Genomic DNA, 19,401 nt, shown 5'->3' on the forward strand with positions numbered 1-19,401 from the left:
TGTCCCGGGCTCAGGGTGCTGCCAAGAGAGGTGGGTGATCTCTCCCCACTGACCCTTTTGCAGCCACAGATGTGGATTCAGGAGCTGCTCAGAGGCTTTGCAGATTGGCCTAACTGACTCTTCCAGCCCCCAAATTAAAATGACAAGGAAAAACCTGAGATGAAATGAATAACCTCAGAGCAAAATGTCTGGGTATTTTGCTTTGAAGTCCCCCTCAGCCTTCTGCTGAAGTGAGCGTGTTTGAAAATGTACAACACCTGGAGTTGAAGCAAAACACCATTGTGGCTTTCATTTGGGCCAGAATGACTCTTTTTTTGTTTTACATTTGCATTCACCCGAAACAATAGTATCTGCTCCAGCCCTATGCACGAGTCCCACCCAGTGCCAGGGAAAGCTCACGTCACCGTTCAGACCTGCCAGCCTGAAAATCACTGTGTAGCAAACAGGATTTCCTGCACTCCCTGCAAACTGCATAGGCATGGCCTTAAAATTGGGCACTGGTTTTCATCCCAGGATGCCCACAATTGGTTTGGGAGGCAGGGAGCTGATGGACCTGATGAAGGAAGGGGGAGGCCTGGGGTGATGCTGAAACATCCTTGCTGGACTGGATGACCTTGGCCTGCAAAGTTCCCGTGCTCACAACTGTTTGCCTTGCTCTAGCTGGCTCAGCCCTAAGCACCTTTCCCTTGGCAGCTGGCTGCTGCTGTTGGATTTCCAGGTGTCTCTGCTTGCAGAGGGCTTGTTGGGCCATCGCACAATGACCTGACTGTCAGAGAGCCCAACCACTCTGGGTGTAAGTGAGGCAAGCAGCCAGGATGAGGGTATGGCAGAAGTGGTTGCTGGCTTCTGCTGGGGGGATAGAGCTGACACATGGTGCTGTGACCTCCCACCAACTCTGTGCGTGTTTGCGTGCACCCGTCGCGCTGTGCGTGTGGGAGGGTGAACCCCAGTGCGGTGGGTGAGAAGTGTGCATCAGGCTGTGCTGGGCAGGCTGGTGGCTGCTGCGTAGCCGTGCGTGGCTTCGTGCAGCAGCATCTCTGCTATTACAATCTCCTGTGGTTATCCTTGCTCCTGGCTTCAAATTTCAGGGACCAGCAAACGCATCATGTTAATGCAACCTTGGAGCACCCTGGAGGTTGTATGCTTCTCCCAGTGAACCGCTGCCTTCGTGATTTATAGGGCAGAACAGCCACAGGCTGGGGCCAGGGAGACGGAGAGACCCTGGCTGAACCTGTGGGGTCTCCCACCAGTCTCTTTCCTCTTGCCATTGGGGATCCACCACCCTGCCCCACTATGGGGGAAGTAGTAGGGTGAAGCCTGGGCTGATCCCTGCTTGCTGCCTCTGGATAGGGTGTGCGTACGACATGGCGGCAACCACCCAGCCTGAGGAGGCTGTGCCAGGGGCTGGCGCAGCAGCCGTGTGCTCTGCTCTGGGCTTTGCTGGGCGAAGCCTCCCTGTCATCTCCTTGCTGTGGGAGCAGGGCCTGGGCCCCAGTCCCAGCACCATCGCAGAGGCGCCTGCTACATGGAGAGGGCAGTGGCCCCTCTTCATTCCTTGATCTCCATCTGGGGAACCATCTCCCAGGCCCGTCACAGCAGGAGCTGCTGATTAATTGGTACTTGGCAATTCCCCGTTGACACGGGCTGGAGAAGCACAAAGGGCAATTTGTCTGCAAGGCTGCAAGCTTTGATAAAGCAGGGCTGGGATGACTCAGATGTGGGTAATTAAACTGGTTGAAACAGCCGATGGCTCAGTCAGAAACACCAGCTCAGTGCACTAGGAGCTTTTGAACTGCTCTAAGTGGGTCAAGCAGAAGCCTGGTGCTGGCAGTGTGCTGGTTCACCTGGCTCTGGCGTGGTGACACAGGCGCACAAGTAGAAAGCGATGACAATGCCACTCCCAGGATGTTCCTGCTGGGGGGGCGTCCTGAAGAGCTGCCGGGTTTGTGTCTGTTAAAGCAGACACCCCTGGCTGTGCAGGAGGCAGGTCGGAAGAGGATCTGTGCCCTGGCAGGTTTGCACGATGCAGGGCAAAGCTTGGAGGCTGTCAGCATTGCAAACACAGGCCCAGCTTGGTCAGCAGAGGTGCCACATCATCTCCAGTTGCGCTTCTCCAGCTGGGGTCCCAGAGACACCATGCAAAACCATTGCAAGCACTTGTAAACCCCAAAGCCATGCAAACAAGGGGGAAGATCTGTGTTGATAACAGCACTGAAAGATCAGCTAGGTTCTTTGTTCAATTGCAAGTAAAAGCCATTGTGGCATCTCTGCATGGGATGGACCTGGGATCATTTTTTTCAGAAGATGCTTTAGCTGAAACAGTCTGGAGAGATGGCATCCAGGAAGGAGGCTAAGCTTGGGCTGGGGATGCTGCAGAGAAGGCAGCAGCCCAGGGTGATGCAGGGTTACTGTCGGCATGGTCTCAGCATGGCACAGGACACTGAGGACTGTAAATGGGGTGACAGAATCAGAGCTAGGGTGACACAGGCCAGCCCCAGGTGGGCTCTGCAAGGCAGGTTGGACAGCACAGTGTTCGTCACCCTGGGGATGTCACCCTGGGGATGTCCAGCCCCATTCACCCCATCCACCTCAGGCCTGCCATCGCCCCCCCTCCCCAGCCACGCTTCCTCGTGCCAGAGACGCATCAGGGCTGGCTCTCCTGGGATGTAAATGCTGGCAGGCAGGCAGTCACCTCCGCTAGCCGGCCCTGCTGGGACACATTTCTCCTGCCTTAGGGCCACCTACAGCTGGTCCCATGTTGCTCCCGCCCTCCTGGATGGCTCCCACCCATCAGTCTGGGCAGAAATAGCCTCTGCTCTCCTCCCCCTTCCTCTCCTCCTCTTCTCCCCAGGGCTTGCGCTGCTGCTTTGCAGCTCCTGCTCTCGCTCCTGCTTCCCCTTCAGCAGGGATCTGGCGTTGCTAAGGGCCATGCTGATGCAAATCCCACCACTCCCAGCCTGCCACAAGACAGATGGGATGAGCACAGCCAGCACAATGATTCGGAGCCGTTCGGTTGGGGTGAGGCGAGGCCGCTTGGTCCCGCTGGTGGCTGGATTCATCTCCCACTGTTGCCTGAGCTGCCAAGGGGGGTCCTTCCCTGTGCCCCTCTCCCTCGGGAAGGTGTCTGTGTCTCCCCCTCCTGCAGAGGCCAAAGCCAAAGGAGGCCAAGCACCCCAGCATCTGTGCCTGTATCTGCCGAGCTCACCCCGAATGCCCTGGTGACTCTCCCGTAGCCTGAGGGCCAGGAGTTAATACCAGGCCCAGCCTTACCACCCCATTCTGCGGGCAGGCCTGGCAGCGTGCCGTGCCCTCTGCGGCGTTTGGGCCGCCTGGGTCTCTTGTGTGTTGTTGGCTGAGCCTTATTGCGTGGAGGCTTAGCTTTAAGCAGCCGTTTGCCTGTGCGGTGTTTCTCCTGTCACTAGCTGTGTTTCAAAGGTGAGACTGGCCAGTTAACACAGCCTCAAGGAGGTCGCAGAAGGGGCAGACGAACACCCCAGGCCCTGCTGAGCACAGCGGCTTCTCCTTCGTCCGTGGATGGCCTGGCCCACATGGACGTAGCTCATGGACGGGGCCCTGGGGCAAGAGAGGGAGACAGTATTTGGCGACTGCTGTCATGCCAGGCGCCCGCGGTGGGGAGCTGGCTCTGGCCAGCCCTGCTCTTGGCCCCAGGGCCCAGGCGAGCCGGCACCAAGGGCGCGTCCTGGCAGAGCTGTCAGCACCTGGCACGGGGCGCCCCGCGGCTGCAGCAGGCTAATTCCAGCCCTGGGCGACATAAATACAGCTTCTGCTAATTCTGCCGCTCCTGATGTGCCTTTTATCACATCACCGAGGATCAAAATATTTTCCCTCTGCTGCGGGGAAGTGGTCTGATTGGCGCTGGCTGCCTCCCCGCCGGGGGGGCGCGCGGCAGCAGCTGCGGCGGCAGGGGGGCGGCGGGGCCCACGCTGCGCCCGCCGGGAGCCCCCGGCCCGCAAGCGCCCGGCCACAAGGAGGGGGCCCAGGGCGGCAGTCGCGCTCCCGGCGCCGCCGCTCCCCTCCGCTGCCCTGAGGACGGCGGAAGGAGAGCGCGGCCGGGGCGCCTGCCCTGCCCCCCCCCCGCCAGCGCTGGGGCCCGGACCTGGGGGACGCCCTGGTCGTGGCCCCGGCACGGAGGGGGCAGCGCGTGCCTGGGGCCGTGGAGACACAGGCGGGACCGCGTGCGGGGACGGCGTGGGATGCTGGGACGGGTATGAGGCGCCGGGAGGGCGTGAAGGGACAGTGTGAGGCGCCGGGAGGCCAAGCACAGCCGGCCCCGGCCCCCGCGGCGGGTCGCGCAGGGCGACCCCGGCCCTCACACGGCCCCGCCGGGCTGGGCACGCAGCCGGGCGCCGCGGGGGGGCGGGGGGGGCGGAGCGCTCCTGGCCAATCCGGCGCTGCCAGCTGTCTCTGGCCAATCCCGCGTTTCCCTGCCCCCGCTGCTGGCCAATCGCGCACCACCACCGCCGCTCGGGGCTATATAAGCTCTCAGGGAGGCAGGCGGCTGCTGGAGCTGGTCTTGTGCTTGGGGGGTGTTTGGGTGCAGCTCCTGTGTCCTGCCTGGGACCCAGCTGCTGCCTGCCCGGGAGGAGCTGCTGCTGGCTCCTGGGTGTAGTGTCTGCCTTGAGGGCTCAGCAAGCAGGCTGTGACTGTGGGGGGACTGATCTCTGTGGTGTCCCTGCGGGCAGCTACCTGCTGTGGTGAGCTGTTATGGCAAGTCAGAGGAAAGGCCCTGGTGTGGGGTGATCTCTAGGGTGGTCTGTTGCTTGTTGTGGGCTGGGTTGGTGCTGAGGTGATACTGGTGGGTTCATCTTGCCCTGCCCCAAGTCAGCCAACCCGTGGCAGCCCACCTGAGGGAGATGGGCCACCCAAGCAGATGCTGTGGAGATGGAGAGTGTGTGCTGAGAGGCTGCTGCCTTCCTGCCTCTGCAAGAAATGGTACAGGGAGATGCCGGTACCCCTTTGCCTCCTGCTATGTGTGAGGGATGAGATGGGACAGTCCTGCTGCATGAGCTTGTAGCAAAGGCTCTGTCCACACTGATTAAGCCTGGCCTGTGCAGAGTTCTGCGGTCTTCCTGGGGATGGACTGGTCTGTAGCTCCCCTGGATCCTGCTGCTTGAAGATGTGTGTGATGCTTGCCTTTTTCTAGCTATTGGGAACCTTTCTTGATCTCTACGGCCTTAGAAAAAGACTTTTGCCTCCAGTAAGATCAGCAAGCTTCCACAGCACCCTTGGGTGCATCCAATGGACTTGTACATGGTCAGTGTTCGCTGGCTCTGGACTGAAGCTATTTCATGCACTATGGCAGACCCTGTTATGCTGTTGGTGCTGATCTAATAGCGGACACCTCAGTGAGATGAGCTGCAGGGTCCTGGCTGTCCTCTCTGGGGCTGGAATCTGTGAATTCTCACTCCTGTCTGATTTGGAAAGTGAGGGAGGAGAAGGGGGGGGGAGCCTGGCCCTCCCTGTGCGTCTGCCTCAGCTGAGCCTTAGCTCTCACCTGTCAAACACTAATTGGGGCCTGGGGAATGTATTTAGCTGTGTTACACAGCTGCAGTCACTTCACAGCTGCAAAGCTCTTGCTGTGAGACAGTTGTTTCCATGCTCTGTGTAGTGACTTTGCATGTGAGACTCAACCAATCCAGTGCTCTGGTATCCTGGGCTATTTGAGGCTGTGCACAGAGATGCTGATAATCTCTCAAAATGGACTTGCTAACAAATATCTACCTCAGCGTCATAGAGCCTGCTCGACTGGTCTGCGGTTGGACTGTCTCTTCACTCCAAAATAAAGCAGAGAAAGCTTTAACATGAACAGGTGGCTCCCAAGAAAGGCTGTGGGTTTTCTCCAGTTGAAAGCTGGTAGTGACTCAGAGCTGGATACTTCATGGTACAGGCAATTAACTATAAGATAATGGGACTCTGTTCTTCTGAGGGCTGAAGGTCAGCTGTGCTCCCTGCAGCCCTTCCCAAGCTGTGGTTCTGAACTGTGCCAGTTCCAGTCTCTGACCCCAGGCCTCTCCTTCACAAGATCCAAGCTTCATTCCAGATGTCTAGAGGCTGGCTAGGATGGTGTTCAGTTTCTGACGCCTGTATGCAGACACAGAGAATCCCCATCTGCTTTGACACGCTAAACCTGATGTTAAACCGAGTGCCCCCGGATCTGCAGAGCTGATCCTCTGCTCCGGGTGGAGGCATCCAAACACAAGGACGTGGACATACTGAAAAATGTAGCTGGTGCTACAAAGCAAGTCAGAAGAACACTAAGAAGCTCCTGACTATTAAGATACCGCTGCCTTCTGGATATTGTTGCTAAATTTCGCAAGCAACTACAGACTGTACTCTGATGCATGTTCTCCAGAGCCTCTGAATCAACATGGTAGCTGGCAGCCTCCAGATACTGGAGACCATTTGGATTTGGAGCCAAGCAAGTGTCCCGGATATCCTATGGGTCGACTTGTCAGTCCTGCTGCCTACCAGTGTAACCTGGCCAGCCAGGAGCAAGCAATGCCTTGGATGAACCTCTTCCAAGAGCCTCTTGACAAGCTTAGACTGTAACTGAAGCCTCATGAATGAACTGAGCATTAGTAACTGTCATGACTTGCCTGTAACTGGTCAGTCTGATGGCTCACAAATGATGCTTGTAGCCTGGGAATTGGTCCTACCTAGTTCTAACCCTGTAATGTGCCTTCTGTGGAAGCTGCCGTGCCGTGCTCTGCACTCCCACCTGTCCTGCTGCCCTCAAACTCTCTGACTTTGTCTAATCTACCTCAGGGAGGTCTGCCTTTCCCCTGCTGACTGCTGTGAAGATGTGGTATCTCACTCGTCTGAAGTTCCTGCTGCTAAGGGAACAGGGCACCTGCACAAGTAACACTCCGGTAGCGATGCTGACCAGCCTGTCAGACATGGGAGGGGGCCACACTCTTGGCTTGTCTGGGAAGCGCCCAAACTAAGAGTAGCACTGCTGATGCCAGGGGATTCTTGATGACAGACTGAACCAGCTTCCCAAACATTCCTGGTGCAACTGCTCCTGCTGCCAGGAGAAGAGTCCAACAACTATGACAGCAGGCAAACCCCAAAGACGTTACCTGTAGCTGCTCCTCCCCAATCCTGCCGCCCTTCCCCGTGAGGGTAGATGTCACTGAGGAACCATCTCTGCAATCAGGCCAGCCTCATGCCTTGACCAGACAAGAGTTTGAAACTAGCCTTTGACCATTGGGAAGGGGTCCTCACAGTGCTCCTCACAAACTGGGCAGGGGGAGGGTCTGTCCTTCAAGTGAATATGGAGGTGATGGCAAGCTGGGGCAAGTCCAGCAGAGGCCATAGGATGGGGAAGGGGGCTGGAGCCCACAGTGTACAAGGAGAGGCTAAGAGAGCAGGGCTTTGTCAGTCTGGAGAAGAGAAGATTGAGGGAGGGGAACCTAATCCACTGTCTTCAATTACCTGATGTTGGGAGAAGGATAAACCAATGGGTAGAAGCTGCAACAAGGGAAATACCAATATGCACAAGGGAAAAACTTTCATGAGAAGAGTGGTGAGATGCTCAGGGCTAGCTGCAGTGTTCACCCTGCTCTGAGCAGTATCTGGTTACCCCTCCAGCCTCTGCTCCATGTCGAGCCCTGATGCCACTACAGTGCGCTGTGGTCTGCTCTGTTCTAGCACCAAGTCTGCAGAACAGCCACGCTGGGCCAGGGATGGGGCTGGGTTGGGGAGGTGTGACAGTGCATGTGTTTCCCCACTGCCCCAGTGCCACAGCGTTGAGTTGGGTCCTGCCTCCTGTGGCCCAGGCTCTGCTCTGAAGGCCTGGGGCACATCTTGGGGCAAACCTCTCCCTCTCCAGTGTGTCCAGGTCACACAGGCAGGTTGGAGCTGCCCGGCTTCCCTGTGCTCAGCCAGCCCACTGAGCTGCCACCCCAGCTGTGGCCATCTGGAGATGGGAAGCCCTGCCTTGGGGCGGTTCCAGACTGCCTGTGGAGATAGTATTCCCTGTGTTCAATTCCACCTGTACAGCCTGGGGGAGTGAGGGAATCTGTTTGAAAGCACCTGCACCTTCTCTTTCCTGGGGGCTGGTGCCACTTAGCTCTAGGGGTGCACCATGCTTGAGGGGCAGGCTGACCTGCAGCAGCCTTGACGCTGGGGGAAGTCCTCAGCTTGGGACTGGACTTTGCCATTTGGAGGGGCCAAGGCGGCGCAGAGGCCCTCTCACCACTGCTGACTAATCTCAGCTTGCTGGGCCTGCTGCCAACACCCTGGTAGGGCTGCGGGGTGGCAGCCAAGGGCTGCTTGGGGCCAGCTGGGGGAATGAGGGCAGACACAGGGGCCCTGTGACCTGCTCTGCCCCAGGGCTAATCGCTGCTCCAAGGGTGACCTGGGAGCCTGCTCCTGGCCTGGTGCAGAGCAGAACTGGGGCAGGGCTGGGCGTCCCTGCGCAGCCGGAGCGGGCTTAGGCGTACGGCTGAGCGCACCATGCTCTGCAGCAGAGGCAGGGGTCCTAGCTCTGACTTGGGGGGGGGGGGGGAGATGGGTGCGTGGAGCTATTTTTTTTGCAAAAGGCCATCCCTCTGTGGGGCTGTGTGCAGTGACAGTTCCCAGCCCCCCACGGCATACACAGTTCTGGGGGCTGTCATGGGGAGACCCTTGCTGTTTGTAGCACTGTCACAGAGGCAGGGAGCTATTAGGACTGCAAAAAGCCTGAGGCCCCTTATCCCTACCGGTGGGAATCAGAAGTCCTATCTGAAGTTATTGCTGAGGCTCAAGGGAGATGTCCCTGCTCCTCCCACCCCATGCATTTGTGGCTCCTTGTGCCTGAGCAGGGTTGGGGGTCCCCCCAGGCTCCCCTCCACAGGCCAGCAGTAGGAGAGATGGTGAGGAAGGAACTCGACTCCGTACCCCTGAGGGTGTCTGCTGCGTGGGGTATGTTGGCCACTTCTGGCTGTGGGGTGGGAAGATATGAGAGACGGAAGGTCATGGCTGTGCAGCCCCATGTCCTGCTGCCTGGGCCTCCACTATGGCAGCCTTGGCTCCGCTCTCGAGGTGCTCACCCTGGTAGTTCCCTTCCCCAAGCCACCTGGGTTGTCTCTGTGCTAGCTCCAGGAACTGCATGGCTGCCCTGCTTCAGCCTGTAATCTTCTGGGACAGCTGGGGTGGAAAATCCCAGCTGGGGTGGGCCCTGTGTCTTTTGCCTCTTCTAGTGAGATTGTGAGTGCTGAGCTGCTGTGGTTGCACCTCCTGCACCTGTGCCCTGTCCCTCCATCTAGAGCAGAGCCTTTCCCTTCCCCAAATTGGGAAGGGTGGGAGGTCTCAGCACGTTTTGCCCTGCTGTTCAACAGGCAGCAGCTAATGTGCTAATTAAGAGCGCTCGTACAAAGAAGCCAGCGCTCTGCCAAGGGCATCAATCCATCATGTCCGTATTCAGGTCTCCTGTAAGCGACTGAACTGTGAGAGGCAGATGCAGCTGAATCTCTCTTCTGCCACCTCTCTCCTCTGGGCCTGTGACCCCCTGCCTGAGGTTTCACCCAATGGCCCTGCCCTAGGCGGGGTGTTTCGTGTGGGCAGAGAGCAGGGCTGGCAGCAGGCGCACACGTATGCCTCATGTCGGCACTTTGATATGGCCTGAGGGGTTGCCGGTCTTACAGAAAATTGACTCTTATGCGGCCTAGCCAAGGAGGGAGTGGTGGTGGTGATGCTGGTGCCCCATCCACCTTCCTTGCAGGAGCATGTTTGTCACAAGCCAAATGCCTGTGAATTCTCTGCTGCTTGCCCTGGAGTTGATGGTGGGGTGTTAAAAGCTGTTACAACCGGCCGCAGTGCTCTTCCCCAGAGGTGGCTGCATTTCTGTTGTGATGCAGCTGTCTGTTATGTGTTGGTCTTTATCTCTTGATTTGGCCATGCCTCTTTCTGTGATCTCCAGATCGCACATGTCTTTGGGCTGAAATGGGTGGCCCTTGCCAGCTGACAAGGCACATGAGTGGTCCCATGTCCTTGCTGACTGTGTCAAGGTTGTACCTGCAGGAAGAGCTCCTGGGAGACCCTTCCTCACCACCCTGCTTGCCTCATGCTCCCCAGCAGGTCCTGTCTTCACCTCTTATCCCTTGGTTGGCTCTCAAAGCACCTTCTTCTGAGTCTGCACCATGTTGGGCATTGCAGGGTCCTGATCCACCTCTCACCCTGAGAACATAAAGATGACCCAAATGTCTCTGCCTGTCTTAGGCCAGTGCTGATGGGGAAGTGTTTGTAAATCAAACTGAGCTACCCCCTCTAAGGGGGTATCCCTCTAAGGTGACTAGAGGGATAAGGCAGTCTTCTGTCTCATCTGTAACTTTTTATTCTAAAGCTTCCTTTAAATGGGGTGTCTTCAGGGCTACAAGATGATTAACATCCATTTTAAGTGTGTTCCAGACATGTTCTAGATAGCTTACAAGTTGGGCTCCATTAGTAGTTGATTCACTGTTTATTAAAGCCTCTATTAATCTTGTATTAATGCTTTTCAAATGAGACCTTTCTGGAGGTGTAACAGCTTCTGAGATAGGCTTAATTTCTCACTGCTGCTGCTGTCAGGGAGGGTTTAGTTCAGGATCTTGTAACGCTGAGAGCTGCTAAGGGCTTTGATAACAGGCACTGCTGTACCATGCCGCGGCCTGTGGTCTCGCGAGGCTGCTGGAAGCTAGAACTGCCTCTGGATGCTCTAATTAGCGCTGAGGTAGTGCTGTTCCTCGAGGCCCCAGGCGGCTCGACTGCCTTTGTTCCTGCCCCAAGCCTCAGTCGAGAGCTGTGAGAGCTGAGACGTGGGGTGACTGCGGGAGCTGTGTCTTGTTAGCTCTGCCCTGTGGGGTTTAAACCCCTGAGGGCTTTAAGCAAGAGTCTCTGGCGCTTTCTGCCCCACAGCACTGCAATCCAGGAACCCGTCCACCACCCTTTTCTCCTCCCTCCAGAAAACATCGCTGCTCTTGTTACCCTGGGGAGGAGTTTGGGGCCAAACTGCTGAAATAGACTGTCCTGGAGACATTTCATGTGGCAGAAGGAAGCTCCATCAGCTGGGAACCAGCTAACCTAGACCAGACACATGGTGCAGTTTTTCAGCTGGAGCGGTTAGAGGAGACACCTGTGTATGGCCAGCACGAGTTCTGCATTGGGTCAAAATGGGCTAGTTTAAGGCATACACTGGCTGGATGGAAAGGGATTTTGAGCCAACAGATGTTTGCCTGAAGGGCAAAAGCCTCTCCTGCTCCCACCCCAGCCAGCCCTGTGCCTTTCAGAGAAATGGGGACGAAGGTCTAAATTAGGACAGAGCTTGGACCGGCACTTACGAGCACAGGTTGAAAAGTACCTTGTGCTTGCTGGAGGCCATGGGCTTCTCAGCATGGCTTGGGAGCATCTGGGCAAGGGAGGAGGTCAGAGAGTCCTTGGCCTATCACCAGCAGAGAGCCCCTCCCCGAGGGGCAGCAGGAGGCCCCAACGCTGCAGGGCTGGCCTGCGGCGGTGCTGGGTACGGGCTGAAATGGGGGTCTGGCCGTGGGGACGGGGCAGGGTGTGTGTGTTGGAGGGGCTGTAGCACAGCGTAGCGGGGGTTGGATATTCCCATGCTCTGGTGGGCTGCAGAGGAGCTGGGAGGTGGGACAGGGCTGAGCGTGGCCTCTCTGCTGGGTGAACCGGAAGAAGGCTCGAGGGCAGGTCGGAGATCGGGAGGTCCTGCCAGTGCCCGCAGCGGTGCAGGCAGAAATTTCACATCCTTCCCGAGCTGGGATGCAGCGGTTGTCATGGCAACGCGGGGCCGAGGCCCGCGGGAGCAGAGAGCCCATTAACTGCATCTGCTGAAGGCAGCGGCAGGCCCGGGCGGCGCAGGAAGCGTGCCAGGAGCAGTGCCTCGCTCCCTCGTCCGCCCCGCGCGCCCAGGGCCCTCGCTGCCCCCGCGCCTCCCTTGGGCCCTGCCCCAGCCAGGGCCAGCCCTTCCCCTCAAAGCTGAGAAAAACACCCATTTTTCAGCCTGAAGGACCCGGTGAAAATGCTGGATTTTCCATGGAAAGAAATGCCTTTTGGTGAAAAAGGTTGTGTCGAAACCAGTTTTATGTCTGAAAAGCTGTTTGGCAGGGAAGCGCTTGGCTGGCTCTGGCCACGTGTCCTGGACCTTTGCCACATGTTGGGTTTTCAGTGAGTTTTGCCTCTAATGAGTCAAAATCATAAACAAGCTGCTTTGTGTGAATGTGACCGGATCTGTCACGGGCAGACATGGTCACCTCCCCAGGTCTGTCACCAGCTGTGGCCCTGCCGCCCCTCCCTGTCCCAGCGGGCCCTGTCCCAAATGACAGGGCTAGATTTTTCCCCACCTCGGGATGTTTCTTCTGGCTCAGGCAGCTTGTCCCTGCAAGGGCCCTTTGCAACCTTGAGCCTTTGACTGATGTCTGACTGTCGTCTCCACAGCGGTCAGAAGCACGGACAGCAGAGAGGGCCCTGCAGAAAAGAAAGGCTCAGTTGGCAGACAAGGACAAGTGGGGGACAGGCCCGAGCTGCCTCCCTCCTTGCAGTGGGCTCTGCAGCCACAGTAAAGGGCCTCATGACACTTCACCTGCCTACGAATCCTGCCCACTTGAAAGGCCGGGTCCGGGCAGTGCTCAGCACCGTGGAGATAGAGCTGCAGGGGGTTCCCAAGGCCTTGCTGTGTGTCAGTAATTCAGCAGTTACTCAAGGTGGAGGATTTGCATCCATATAGTAGGGCAAACTGCGGAGAGGAGCCTCCCATGGATAGCATCACCATATCTGCAATCCTGGCTGCGCTCTGTGGTTTACGCTCTGCTGCACCTCAATGTGTCATGCAGCTGTGCTGCTTGGTCACGGAGGGAGAAGAGTCCACCCATACATCTCTTTCTTGTTAATACCCATGCCAGGGCTGTGCAACACATTTTTTTCAGTAGCAGAATTCGCAGCCAGCCTGAATTAACATCTCTGACGCTGTACCCTGTTCAGTGCCCAGAGAGGTACCATGAATTATTCGTGGGTTTTAAGACACGTCTCATGGGGCCTTGCTATAGATCCCATCACCTGCAGCTTCCTGTGTGTTGCTTGGTCATCTCTTGTGCTTGCAGGAGGTTGGGTGCCTGACTGTCTGCAATTACTTGCTCAAGCTGCTGGTTGTTTGGGTCATTTTGCGTTCCAAGTTCTTGCTTGTCAAATTTGGTTTCAGAACTGGGTAGCACATGAGTCATATTTATTTCAAACTCCTATCTCCTCAGCTCGGTGCCATCACTATTTTTGGAAACTCTTGAAAGCATATCAGCTATAAGAAGCATATTTAATGAATAATCTTGCAACACCAGGCTTGTTTCCCCCCGATGTCTCAGTGCAGCTTTGCACAACGGCTTCTAAAATACGCCTTCGAGGCTTCCCACTGACCTGCTATCTGCTTGCCGGCAGCCTCCAGGAGCCACTTGCAGCCTGAACCCCTTGCTTTTCATCTGCAGTCTCCGCGTTGCCCTGATGTGTGCTGGAAACACGTGTTACTGGGGACTCATCTCCCAGAACGGCAGCCCTCAAACAGCATCCTCATGAATCATCTGGGATCTGAGGCGTCTTCTTGGTGGCAAAATAATTTCCTTTTAAAGGGTGTTTTGGTTTTTTTTTGGCTTGCTGCAGAACCTCGCACCATCCTGGTATTGATCATTTGTGCTCCAAATGTGCAGATCATTCACAGTTATTTTTACTCACAACCTCCAGGATTTTAGCTAGGGCTACAGTAGCTCACTTAGCATCTCTAAGCAAAGACTGGCAAAATCTTCTTGTAGATTAAGCTCCAGATGCTGAGGGCTTGAGGAGGACAGTCTTTGTTCAATATTGCAAGCAGGAGGATTACTACAGGACCTTCAGATCTACGATTTTGTGAAATATCTGGACTGTAATCTGTTGGTGAACATGCAGAATGGAAATCACCTTGGAGGAGAGTCACTTAGGTTGCCAGTGTCAAACAGGAGAGGTGAAGGTGCAGGTTTTTAAGGGTTCACAGTTGTCTGGATCTGCCACACCCTGGTCCTGCATCCAAAACTGATGGTGTTTTTTGCATCTGGCAATCTGCCTCTTCCCTCTGGCCCTGCTGGTATCTTGAAGATCTTTGCAAATCTATTATTTATTTTCTTTTAGCAAAGTGTCTATGCTGTTCATCCATCACTTGATGACTGCCCAAGGTCAACAGCCTTGGATTGCCTTCTCTTACCGTACTTTGTCACTGCTTTTGTTAAATCCTCTTAGACTTTTTGTGGGGTGTGTATGCTGTGCCATTGCCACAGGAACATGTATAGCGGACTGCATTTATGTCCTTCAGACATCCCTGTGCTCAACAGATTGTCTTGTTGCATGATCTGAAAAGAAGCTGATCGTCCGTTTGCTACCTTGGGTTTCCACAGAGCCTTTAGCCCAAGCTTGGGCCCAGGTTTTCCAAGATGTGGAGGGGGCCTTCATGTGCCCCATTCCCCATAAAGCTGGGCCGCAGAGTGGGTGGTGGTAGCTCAGTGCTTGTGGGGCAGCTGTCTGGCTTCTGGCCCATTGCAGCTTTGCTTGGGGGAGCTGTGATGGATGGTGAGACTGGCCACAGCTGGTAAATCTACCTAGACTGGTGGATCCACTCCATCTAGCGAGCTCCCTCAAAAAAGCCTGAAAGTGCTTTAAAGCTCAAAGCTCCTCAGATCAAACTGCAGACCTGAGTGAAAAAGCCGGCGCCCTTAGGGTGCCCGGGGCAGGAGAGATGAAGGTGCTGCCTGTGGCTTAGGGTATTGCTGTGGTTTGGGCACGAGAGAGCACACGAGAGCCATTTCCGGTGAGAGCAGGGACTGTGTGGCCAGTTCCTCACCCGGGGCTGGGCTGGGTGTGCTGCCACTTCTGCCTGCAGGTGCTGGGAGCTGGGGGGCAATCGAGGCAGGTCTGGAAGCCCTGCGAGGCTCATCCGGGCCCTGTGGCCGCCGGTCCCCTCTGCCCCGTGAAGCTCAGTGCGTGCTGGGGGCAACTGCAGCTGTAATTAGTAACCCCAGGTGAGCTTGACAGAGAGGAGATAGTGCAAAAATGAGACTGGAGGAGAGCTGCATGTGGCAAAAGGGATCTTCTAGTGCGGCTGTAATGGGGAACAGCTTCCTGGCACGGGGAGCACGGGGAGCTGAGCTGGGGCTGGGGCTCGGGAAGCAAAGGGAGAGACAGCAGTGGCCCAGTGCGGCATGTAGCAACCCGCCACGTTCCTGCTGCCTCCCTCTTCCGCATCTGCTGCCTGATGGCTCGGGGTCTGCCAGGTCACTCCCCACCCGGCTGCTCTCCATTCAGCCTCTTCCCTCTAATCTCTCACTGCCTCCGCAGAATTTCGCCTGCCGATTTTAATTTCCCTTTCTGATCTCTCCCTTTTGCATCGCTGCTCCTTGCCTGGTCTGCAGACCCTGAGCGCTGTCAGAGGCAGGGGGGCTGCGGCGTTGCTGGCCAAACGTGGGAGCAAACAGCTGCCGGGAGTCACGGGATGTGGGCAGATCCCTGGCTTTGCCAGGTCACTGGCATTTCTGACACTGGCCCCAAACTCGTTTTTTGCCACTAATCTAAATGTTTCACCTGGATGCAAGCAACCCCTGTCTTCCTGGCGCTGACTGCTTCTCAGCATCGCTGACCTTGCCGAGATAAAATTAGACATTTCATTTTGAATTAAAGACAGTTCGGCTGAAAGAAACCCAAGCATTTTATTTCGAAAACATCAAATCACAGCGTTTCCTTTTTTGTCTGTGATTCGGGAGGGGAGGGTCCTTTCAGCCAGAGCCTGGTGACAATGACATTGATTTCCTAGACCTTTTGGCGTGGCCAAATCTGTATTTTTAGCTGGGAAAATCACGTGGCAAAGAAATGCTTTCCCTGCCCTGATGAGAAGGGGGTTGAAAGGAAGGAGATTAAAACCTTTGCTGCTGAAGTCAGCGGCTGAACAGGGCTCACTGTTCCCTACAGCAAGCTGGGGAGCTGTTGCCTGCTTCCCTTGTCCCCGTGTGCATCCAGTGCAGCCGGTGCCAGACTCCGGGCAGCGACAGCATCTCCGGCTGCCGTGCCAGGGGCCTGCCCGCTGGCTTGCGGAGGGGAGGCCAGGAGCGGGGGCGCCCCACGGGGCCCTTGGACGGAGAGCCGGGCGGGGAGCCGTGCCCGGGGCGCAGACCCCGCAGGGAGCAGGCAGGCCCATGGGGCCCCATCGCCCCGTCCTCTCCTGGGCCACGATGGCCAGTGGGCCCCAGTGCACCCCGCTCCCACGGGATGAAGGCACCGGCAGGGCCGCACAGCGCGGCCCCTCTGCTCTCCCCACAGGCATTTATCTTCCAGGGCGGGCACTGCCTTCATCTCTCCTTTTCTGCCTCCTCCTCACTCTTCCCCACCCTGTTCTCATTTCCCCAAGAAGACTTTAATGAAATCTGCCCTTAATTAAATCCACATTCATTTGCATAATTACCAGGAAATTGAAATTAGCCTGCGGATGTGGCTGGAATACATTTGGCTTGAAGCAGTCGGGCCTGTTTGGAGGAGGGGTCTGCAGCGAGGGCGGCTGGGTGCCCCCAGGGTGGCCCCACGGGTGCTGCCAGCTCCGGACGGGGGCTCCTTCCCCCAGCCCTGGGCGCCACCCTTCCCGGCACAGCTCCGTGCGCCCATCCACCAGTGCCCTTTGCCTGCCCGGCTGCCCCGGCCCTGCCGGCCGCGTCCCTCGCCGGGCTGCTCTCACGCTCCTGTCATCCCGGCTGGGGCTGGTTAGTGCTCGTGTCTCCGCTGCCCCCGCGCCAGGCAGCTCGGCAGCGCCGGTTCAGCCGGTGCCGGGAATCACTGGCGTGGACGTGCCACGAATGCCTACGGCAGCCCGGGGAGGGAGCCTCCGGCCGGCCGCCAAGCGGGTTTCCGAGCGGGCAGAGGGGAGGTGCTGCCGCAGGGCGGCTTGGACAGGGCTGCCCTGGAGGGAGGGTGGCCCTCGGTGACGGTGACGGCAACGCGGTGGCCAGCAGCCCCTCGGCGAGGCTTTGCTCGCCGTCCCCAGACCCAGCCCTGCCCGGTGAGGCCCCCAGCTTGGCCCCGTGTCCCAGGGAGCCCAGGCAGGAGCCCTCAGCGCGGGCTGTGCCCGGAGCGAGACCCGGCCTCGGTTTCCCCATGTGAGCGCGGGGTGCCTGGGGCTCTTGGTTCATCACCCGCGCAGGCTGGACGGACGCGAGCGGGGCGCACGGCTCACCGCGTAGCCACGCGCTGTGGGGTGCTCGTCCCTGCCAGCCCGGCAGGGGACGTCCCCAAAACCCTCCCCGGGGCTGCCCCAGGTGCCGGAGGGCTCGCGGGCAGAGCTGGTGCCAAGCGCAGCTCTCCTGGGGAAACCCTGCAGGCCAAAGCCAGCGGCTTTCGCGGCTTTGCAGGTGCCAAGGTATGAAGCAAACCCCAAATATTTGACTTATTCGGGCAACTCGAACTGTGCAAAGAAACACATCAGAGCGCCTTTTCCTGGAAAGAGATCCCAGCTTTCTCAAATGAAGGCTTGGTTTTAGGCAAATGATTCCCACCCGGGGGAAGCACCACCGCGTTCGCAACACAAGCATCACTTCTGTTTTATTTTTTAAAAAAAAGTCTTCACTGCCATTGAGAATTTTTTTTTTTGCTTTTATAACGATTTTTTTGTTATTTTTTGTCTTTTTTTTCACGTTTTTAGTCGTTTTTTTTCCTTTTCAACAGTGACAAACTGAGGTAACGTCTGTGACACTACAACCTCTCCTACAGGAAGAAGGTCCAAAACTCAACAGCCGAGGGGATTTAAAATAAACACCCGACAACCTACCAACACAGCGACCTCAATGGAAACAGAAATCACACCCACGCGCACACCCCTGTAAGGGACAAACTGACCGGAAAAGTAAAAATAAACCCTTCTAGGTGGTGGTTGGAATTCCTTATCTACATTATTGCACGAAAGATCGAGGACGTCGAGGGACCTAAGGCAAAAAGGAGAAAAATCGCGCCTAACATCTCTAAATCTGTGCAGTGCTACTTCTAAAAAAAGACCTTAGCCCTGGCACCCCAGAGCACGACGGGGGACACCGACGGAGGGGGCGGGCGAGCGCCCGGCGGGCGCAGCGGGACGGGGCAAAGGGAGGGCGGTGCGGGGCGGGCGCGGGGGGGAACGGAGGCAGTGACGCCGCAGGCCCGCGCCGGCGGTGGGGGGGCCCGGGCGGCCCCGGGTCTGGGTGCTGAGCTCCGTCCTGCCGGGCTGGAGCGACGGTCGCCGGCTGGGCCGCTGCGCCGTGAAGGGGTGTGCAATGGCCCGCGGCCGCGCGGGAGTCGCACGCCGGCCTGCTGCCAAGACCCTGCCGGCGGCCCTGCGGCCGGCGCGGGGGGTCCGGCTGGGCCCCCGCTGCCGTGTGTCTGCTGTGTAAACTGCTGTTGCTTCTGAATAGCATTATAGCCCTTTGTGCGGTAATTTGTGGGTCTGGAGGGGAGAGGGGTGCTGGACGGGGCGGGGGGGTCCCGCAAAGTGCCCGGCAGAGGGGTCAGCCCGCGGCGCCCCGGCCGCTCGCACGCCCTGGCCCGGCCTCGCCGCCCGCCGTCGCAGCGGCCCCGTGCCCGCGGGGCCCGTGGGCAGCGCAGGGGTGCGCGAAGCCCCCTCCTCGCTCGCGCTGCCCCAGGGCGCGGGGCGACGCCTGCCCTTGCCCCCGCAGCCAGGAGGCAGGTTTGTGCCCACCCCAAGGCCTCGGTGTTAGGGGGCCGCCGGCGGGTCCTGCCACCGCAGCCCCTGCCTCGGCCGCCCTGGTGACACGGCCCGGCTCGGGGGGCGTTTAGCAGCCACCTCCTTGCCGCCCCCGGGCAGCGGGGGACGCCTCCGCCAGCCCCTCTGCGTGCTGGGGAGGGCGTGGGGATTTGGGGAGGGGATGACAGCAAGGGTGGGGAGATGGGGACAGCTTGGGGAGACGTGGGGGACCTTTGGGAGCCCCCTCCCTTGTGCAGGAGCTCCAGGCCAGCCCTGGAGATGTGGCTACCACCATGATTTCTAGTCACCGTCTACACCAAGGTCTGCGAATCCGCCCAGGGCCTTACAGCTCCGACCCCGTCCTCCGCAGAGGCACGGGCACGCGGGCCCGGGGGCACCAGGGGACGCCGGCCTGTGGCCGCCGCCACAGCGGTGCCAGCAGCTCCGGGCTTTGCTGCCGGCCGCTGGCTCCCGAGCCTCCCACTGGGTCAGGATGCCTCGGGCCGTACTGAGCTCCGGGCGGGACCTGGCGCTGCACCGGGCCGCACTGCCCGCAGCCCTCGCCGCGGGGCCGGCCGCCCCAAACTGCCACCACCACCACCTGGCACTGCGGCCACCAGCAAAACCCTCCGAGCCCTACAGCAGCGAGGAGCCCCTGGGCCCCGGTGCGGAGGCAACTGGTTCCC

This window comes from Apteryx mantelli, chromosome 16 (genome assembly GCF_036417845.1).
Source record: "Apteryx mantelli isolate bAptMan1 chromosome 16, bAptMan1.hap1, whole genome shotgun sequence".
NCBI lineage: Eukaryota > Metazoa > Chordata > Aves > Apterygiformes > Apterygidae > Apteryx > Apteryx mantelli.